Consider the following 8,484-nt stretch of genomic DNA (forward strand, 5'->3'; position numbering starts at 1 on the left):
ATTTATACTCCCTTTCGGTAAAATGTTTTTATACTTTGCCACATCATGGAAATGATGTTGCGTGACATTTTGAATTGATACAAAGTCAAGGTTGTTCAGACGGTTTTTTCCAATATTCTGTAATTTTTCATTCTTCTAAATATATTAAGTTAGCTCTGACAGATTTTAACAAAATAGGGGATTTTATAGGAATTGTATGTGGTTACAACTGAGCCAAATTAAAAAAAAAACGCAGCGAAGGAAACGCGAGAAAATTCACAGTCAGTTTTGCTTTTTGTGCTCATGTTGACGTCATAAAAATCGAAACACACTGACGTTTTCCTTTGAGCGCGCGCAGATTACTTGAGCTTTCGTCCTATGCGCGCGTGCAATCGTAAAATTATAGTGAGCCACCTTAAGCAAATCACTTCAATAGCCAACATAGATCCATGCCTTGTCTAAGCCTCGATATGATGAAGAGCCCCAATATGACACTGTACATGCCGAAACACAAGTTTCCAAGTTTGAATCTCTGATGACTCTATATGTAATGTTCAAAATGATTACTTCTTTTCATTTGCGAGGAAAAACGAGGAAGTAGAGAAATAAAAATTATTAATCGCATTAATGCAATATTCGGTATTATTTTGTTTATTGAAAACGATGGTCACGTGACTAATCACGTGACAAATTTTTAGACTCCCAGATACTTTATAAGTTGCTGTTGTATTAAGAAGCAAGAAATCTAGGCAAAGAACTCCGGAGAAAGCTTAGAAATAAGCATTTTAACTCGGCTTCGTTCCCATGTAGGGGCCAAATATGTAATTTTTTGACATGCGCGTAGCATGTTTGTGGGTGTAAATTTGGGGTGGCTCCATATCAGAAAATGTTAACCTTATAGAGGTTAGTAATCCTGGGAAGTTTCATGCTTTTATCACAAAACGAACAATTCTGGTTATTTTTGGCTCTTAACAGCAGGACTATAAGTGATTGTCATTACCTTTAAGAATTTTCTTTCGATATGCTTAAATAAATATTTGAAAAATACGAAAACTTTTCAATTTTTCACCTTGACGCATTCTCCCTCCCCCTCCCTGGAAAAGAAGAAAAAAACAATTCTGTAAGGACTGCGGGCTCATTAAGAAACAAAATGGCGGCAGCGAGATGTGTTCGAGGTCTGTAGACAAATCAAGTTTTATCAATAAAGATTTCAACAAGGCTAACAGCTCAGCCTGCAAGTTTATTTTCAAGTGAATCAGGTAAAATTTTCAGAGAGTCTAGAACATTCAGCTTTTTTAAAATGGCTCTATATCAACCATATTGTAGTCTGTGGTAGTGACCATGAAAAAGTTGTACGAACCTCTTGTCACTATGCTCCTAGGGTCGTAACTGAGGGATTTACGTGAAATGCTTGAATTGGCCCAAGTTGTGCTTAATATTTTTAATTAAAAGCCCCTTATCTGGGATTGAAAGATAACCAAAGTTTTTATATCTGTCGTTTGACTGCGTTTGAAAGCGTTTCTCTTCCCTGCTAATATTTAGTTACAATTTTGATAGTGAATTTAAAGCTGATACTAATCCTGTTAAGCCCGTGTTTTCACGAGAGATATTTACCTTGGTTTTTTTTTTTTTTAACTTCACTGAAGTGATATTTTAATCGTGTAAACACAGTAGCAAACCTCGGTAAATGGCGGCAAAATCAAAAGTAAGCCAACCTAAGGGTGCGTTTCTTTAAGAAAATCCAAGATTGGATTCTTAAATCTGAGAGAACTCAAAAACGGATTTTGCATTTCTTGACTAAACAGATCAATGCAAGATCTCTCGGATCATGGTGCGTCAAAGGAACTGAAGAATCCACTCCCAGTGTGGATTATTCGGTTCCTTTGACGCACCATGATCCAAGAGATCTTGGATTGATCTGTTTAGTAAAGAAACACAAAATCCGTTTTCAGATTCTTTTGGATTTAAGAATCCAATCTTGGATTTTCTTAAAGAAACGTACCCTGAGTTTGTCGATTGTTGAACACCTCATCAGGCATGATTTACAAATGTAGCTCAGTAACCAGCGGTAACGGAGGAAAAGCAGACATTGTCACGACATCTTGACAGCAAGTGTTCATGCGTTCAGCGTGTAAAGAAGAGAAAAATAGACAAAGATCCCTCCTAACATACGAAGCTTTCAAGTCAAGGGGCAAAAAAAGCTAGATTAATTCATGTTTAGACAAAGGACAGTGAGGGGGTGGGGGAGGGGAAGTTTCCAGGTGAATGGCAGGTTTAATAGCATTGTTGAGCATGCAATGTAAGCCATGAAGGGTGAGGACACAGAAGGAGAGGGGGGAATAATAATATTATTTGTGTAAAAAAAGTCATTTTCACTATTTTCTAGCCATTTTGTCATTGTGCTTGTATAGATCATTTTCACGTCACATAATGAAAAAATAAATCGAAAACCATTCAGTGGATAAAGTCAAGAAATTGTGATCTTATAAGAAATAGATAGAAGACACTTCTCTAAGTTTTAGGTTTGTGCGTTTTCCCAGACTGCAGATATTTTGCGAAATGTTTAGCAGAAATTTACAGAGCCCAGTATGAAAATGCCATGTGGTACACCAATATGGCGCCTTGAAAATAGTGTAAACATCTGGAACTTACTTTGGCTATCTAGTCAACTGATTATCTGTACTGAACAAACAAACATTTACATAAGCACTTTTGCTAATGATCTAACTTCTAAAAAAGCTAAAAATCGTGAGATAGGACTGGTATATATTTTTTGACAAATGCGATTGTAGCTTTGTGTCACGCACCGCCATAACTCTGAAATTCAAAATATGCCGGTTTTCAAACGAAGCACACGGTCTATTGAGCTGTAACATTGTAAACAGATATAATTTACCCCCTCTTATGCTTGATGGGGATAAAAACTTTGGTAGCTCTTTAGTTTTTTTTTTTGGTTTTGTTTTTTTTTTGTTTTTTTTTTTTCTATTTTAGAAATGATGACATCATATGAAAACGATCTATACCATGTTTGCACTCTACCGCATTAAATCTTTTTTCCAGGGAAAATTACTGTGAAACACAGGAAACTGAACACCAGATATATTTAAAGACTGTTGTGGTGTAACAAGGAAAATGCCAATTATAACCGTAAACAGAAATGATAATTAGTTTGTGGTTTTGAGATTTGCTCATGTATCCTGAACTTCATTGTGATTGGTTAGTGCACAATTAACCTGTCAAAATCAAATCAAAGTGTTCATTTTTTGTTTTTTTTTTTTTTTGACTCACACAGTAATAGGTACTGTGAGGTTAAATAAGCGTGTTTTTCAACTACACAGGAAAAGTGACAAATTTTTGCCAGACAGGAAATCCAAACCCTCAAACTGGCTACCAACAAATTTATAGTTCGGACAACTTGAAAAAAAAAAAACTTGGGGGAGGGGAGATTGGGGTATAACCTGCAATACCGTGTGATCCAGGAAAAGATAACTCCTGATCTCTTCAATTATACTATAGAAATTTAGTCAAATCCTTCACAAGGAAACATTAACAAGTCAGGCCACTATGCAGACACACAGCATTATATTTTGATTGGGCGTGTATAATAGCAAGTTGTTTATGTGTTGTTTTGCTTGTTTTAGGAGGCAGTGAACAGAATCTTTGCCGAGGAATAAATTATTTCAAAGAAGGATGTGATCCACCTCTGCTTCCAGAGAGTGAATACCCTGAATGGTTATGGAACACTCTTCAAAAGAAAAGGAAGTGAGATCCTAAATTTGTGATGACTTTAAAAAAAAAAAACTCTCTTTACAAACTTCATCTCTACATGTAGTTGCCAAACATGTGAACTGCTACGAACAAACTTAAGTGGAGACAGTAAGCTAAAGAAATGACTTAAACACAGGAACAGTGGAGGTGTTATGTAAGACTGAGAAGCTGCTAGTAACAGTCTTGACAATGATATATGTTATGACTGTGAAGAGCTATAATTGCCAATTTTTTAATACAAACCATACATCTTGCGTGTTCATCAGAATACTAACATGTTCTCTTGAACTGTACAGAGAAGTTGTTGATTTAAGTTCCTTTATAATGTTTCCAGGAGAATCAAACCTGTTTGTGATAGCACAATTCAACTTTTTGCCTTCATCGATGTTTTCTGACTACAATAATGTCCATGTACAGTCCAACTACATGTAAATGAGCATAGGAAGTTGATGCCAGGAGACCAGAGAGAAATCTTTTAATGTTTGAGCACGATCAATTCTATATTGATAATGCAAAACACAGGGAATGTGCAGCAAACATGAAATCAGGGAAATTGTTTCAAATCTGTTGATGAAAATTAATATTGTTTGCAGTGCTTGAGGCATATATGTAAGGCATATATGTATGTAAGTACGTAACATGACTGATAAATAATTAAAATAAAATTGGACAAAACTGGTTTAATGGAAATGGTAGCCAAAATATGGCAGGAAAAGAGAGGAAGAACGTTGGCATAACAAAAATAAGGAAATTAAAATATCTTGCACTATCAATGTTTTCACACCCTGCTGTCCTCAACTCGTATCTCAAATCTCTTGGCGCCTGAAAAGATGTCTGGTCAGTCTGGCTATGCAAATTGTCGCAACATGGCCTGCTTTTTAGAAATACTTATAGCGTAATAAACCCTGTTTGAAGAAAATCAAGAGCGAGAAGGGGTCCTAGCATTTAACCTGGTTGAAACCGCAATAGTTCTAGGCAACACCACTGCATCTTCAGACAAACAATGCATGAACAAGACAAATCAGGCTCACAAAATACTAAGCTTATGCTATTTACAAAGCTCAATAATAAGATGCCTCATTTCTAAACCTGAATTGTTTCTCAAACATTTATAATTACCCGGGGACTACGTCAGTCACCCGGGGGTACTCTCCGATGTTTTTTTGGACGGGGATGGGCGGCCAGAACCTTGAGACCCTTACCGTATTTCAGACCAAAATCTGTGATTTTCCATACCCTATTTCAGACCTGGGCAAAAATCAAGACCCATTTCAGAAAACTGCTAAAATTAGTACGCAAATCTCAAGACTTCAGCTAACCAGAAATGGCTTTCATTGGCGTAAGCATTTGACAAGAGCTACAAATTTGCCAATGTTAAGGCTGAAAAAATAGTTCCTTGGAAACAAAATACCCAATTCCAGGCACCTATGACTCAGGCCAGGCCAGAGTGACAAAAGTATCTTATTTCAGGCTAAGATGGTCAAACTCCATCTCCTTTTTGAGATTAAAACCGCTCAAAAACCATGTCCTTTAGGGGATGCACATACCTATTTAGCCCATATAAGGAACTTAGCCCGGGACATTCCCTACACCTTCTATTTGTGTTACACTATAAAACGTTAAAGTGTCCGGCCGATTGAAAAACATTGCCATTTCACTTACCGAGTCAGAGAACACAAATGGCACATTCACATTTTCTTTTCCCGCTAGCTAGAGCCGCTTTTTGACCGCTTGAGACGTCATGTCCGTTGAAACATACGTCCCCCACCCCTGCTCAGCAACCGCGCTTACAGTCAAACTTGAAAAACTGGGTTCTTAATGATACGGGGTCAGCTCTCTTCGTCTCACGAAATGAATAAAAACATAGAATGGCGGAGACAAGCCATCTTTGAAATAACGGTCGCACAACGGTAGAAATCGTGGGGAAATAGCGTTTTTTGTTAAAATCAAAATGGCTACGAGCCACTCAACTTGATATTTTTTCAAAGTTTTGAAAAGACGATTAATCTAAGGGGCTGAAACGTGTTTTTTTTTTTTTAACATTTTGTGTATATTTTGCTAGAGTTTAAGACCGGTAGGTTCCAGAATCAAGCCCCCTAATAGTCCGCTAGTAGTCTATTACTGACCTACTTTAGCGAATGCTTCCTGTTTCTTCCGACCGGTATTCGAATTCCTTAAACTCAGACTTGAGAAATGACTTATAATAATAAATTAAGAACACACCTTTATAGATAGTTGGCAAAGAAACTGTTACCTCCCACTCCAAGTAGAACTTTACAACATACATTGACAGAAGCGCCTTCCCCCTTCAAATAAATGTTTGTTTACATACTAACCCTATAGTGAGAAAGGAAAGAAATAATAGATTTAGGATGTCTTCTAAAGCATAATTACAATCCGATTAAACTCGAATTAAGTCGTTTGGATATAGCTTGATTTAGCACTATTAAAACTTCGTTCAACTTTCTTTAATTCATAACTTGGGTGTCCAAGGCCCATCGAAAAATTTACGCCTGCGCATATCACCTTACCCTAAAGGGGCTGGGAGGCACTAAGGATATCGACAAATGAAATCCTTAAGCTATCACGCATGCTTTTGGTGGTATTCGCGGCAGTATAAAATACAGCGGGATACGGGATAAAAATACCTTACGCATCCTCGGAAGCGGGATTGGAGACGCTTTCAACAGTAATGACAGGATAAGGAGTGGAAAACAGATAATCGCGCCTCCTCTGTGAAAACCACAGTCCTAATAAACAAATATCTTGAAGCGTACATTATGATTATCTGTTTTCTTGGAATTTCGGGAAACACCCGAATGTTCAATTTGTAGTTTTTACTTTTCAAAGCGAACTCTGCTGTATTAAGTGACTAATCTAAATATATAAGTAACTAATCTTGTATTGTTTACCCTCTCAGTTGAGAATAATGTATGGTTGTGACATTCATAAAACCAAAAACGAAGACTAATGGTAAACTCCAAGCTGCTTGGTTCTGTAATGACACGGTCTGTTACAATGGAAACGACGAAGAATGTCATCGATTAAATCATGCAAAGATGATGATAATAATAATAATAATAATAATAATAATAATGATGATGATGATGATGATGATAATAATATTTACAGAGGATATCACCAAGCTAACACTAACAGAACATTTATTACGCACTGCCAGACATAAATAGTAAATTCACATTCTCTCGTGTCTTGGTAATGCGAATGAATAATTATAAAAGATCGAGCGATATCAGCTAAGTTCTTCTAAACTTGCCCTGTTTGCATTTAAAGCACCTCAGATAGGAAAGGCTAGAGGATGTTTTCCTCAAGTTGCAGGGGAGGTAACTCACTATTATTTCAGTTTCTTGTTGAGCAATTATTGCGTGAATATCTGTGAACATGTTGAAATGTCATAAACGGCCTTACGACAAAATTACGTGTACACAGAAATTTCTTTTTTGTTTTGTTTCCCCTTGGCACGTCAGATGCTGTGAAACTGAAATGTTTCTATGAATGATCAGTTACACGAGCGACCCTATATTATGAACAGTAACACACTGAAGCCCTTTATAATTTTTCTTCAGGAGAGCGGACGGCTGAACACAGGCTACTGTGCAATGGGAAGTTACTCATTATTTTGTTTTAAGTTGATTTTCAGTTCGGCTGAAAAAAATTACCATACCCATTTTGCTCATTCGGAATAGTGCGAAAATCTCCTCATATGATAATCTAACGTAGTGATTAAGGTCTAGAGGTCTCAAATCAAATGTTCTTGGCAGCTCTAATCTGCTAACAGCCCAAGAAGAAGTGAACACCTTAATCATGACTAGTTGATCCTGGACGGAGGTTTCTTTTCACCACAAACAGATGTTCTAGAAATACTGCCCTTACTGTACGGAAGAACAAAACAAACAAAAAAAGGAACAAAAGCAACATTGCGTACCGATCAAACTCGAATTGATTCGTTCTTATATAGTTTGATTTAGCTCCATAAAAAACTTCTTTCGATTTTGTTTGAAAACCGCGTATTACATTACGCTGCCGGAAAGAGGAAAATACTAAGTATAACGAGTAATAAATGTTAGGGCAATTTTTAAGACGGCTTCTCGAAGCGTATTTCGCGACAATATCCACTCCTCACAGTTTATTTTAGTGACGCGGCAGAGTTAAGAAGCGATTCGCAATTTGCTGTTTGTCAAAGCGTATCCCACCATAAATTTTTAAAGAGTGCATATTATGCTTCTGCGAAGAAGTGTCATATGCCTATCCCGCTTCTTGTTCAAACCCATCGCGCATTCCGCCAAACCCCTACGTAATTTATCATTCTTTTTCTGAATGTTTCATAGAAGTCACTTTCGATCCTTTCCAATGTGAAATTCACTGTGGCCAGTAAAACTTTATTTTCTGGCCTCTTGGCCGAGACTAAAAGCAAACTCGAAGCTGTTAATGAGTTCACGGCCTGTTACAACGGATATCATCAACTGATTGACACAAATAGTAAATTCACGGTGTCCCTGTTTGTGAGATTGTTATTATAATTGTGAACATAGAAAAGGTCATAAACGGCCTTAAGCAAAAATCACGTGCAGACAGCAATTTATTTTATTGTTTCCGCTTATGACGTATGATGCCCTGAAACCGAAATAGTTTCAAGGATGAATAATTTGTGCGAGCAACAGAATTAGTAACAGCATCACACAAACACCCTTCTGCAGTTTTTCTTGAGGAGAACGG

At 37.0% G+C, this 8,484-nt stretch overlaps 1 long non-coding RNA gene across 4 annotated transcripts in view; it reads left to right on the top strand.

Moving 5' to 3' along the window:
* LOC149108072 (uncharacterized) overlaps positions 1 to 4,670 on the top strand; it is a 28,230-nt gene extending 23,560 nt beyond the window's left edge. For 2 of the 4 annotated variants that reach the window (XR_016209007.1, XR_016209008.1), the window contains exon 3: positions 3,621 to 4,670. This is a non-coding gene — a long non-coding RNA (uncharacterized LOC149108072). The remainder of the gene's footprint in view (positions 1 to 3,620) is intronic. The other 2 variants (XR_016209005.1, XR_016209006.1) reach the window with 1 other exon arrangement.
* Positions 4,671 to 8,484: the final 3,814 nt, after the last annotated feature.

Source organism: Orbicella faveolata, unplaced genomic scaffold (genome assembly GCF_042242905.1).
Source record: "Orbicella faveolata isolate gen_17 unplaced genomic scaffold, um_ofav_v1 contig_26, whole genome shotgun sequence".
Lineage (NCBI taxonomy): Eukaryota > Metazoa > Cnidaria > Anthozoa > Scleractinia > Merulinidae > Orbicella > Orbicella faveolata.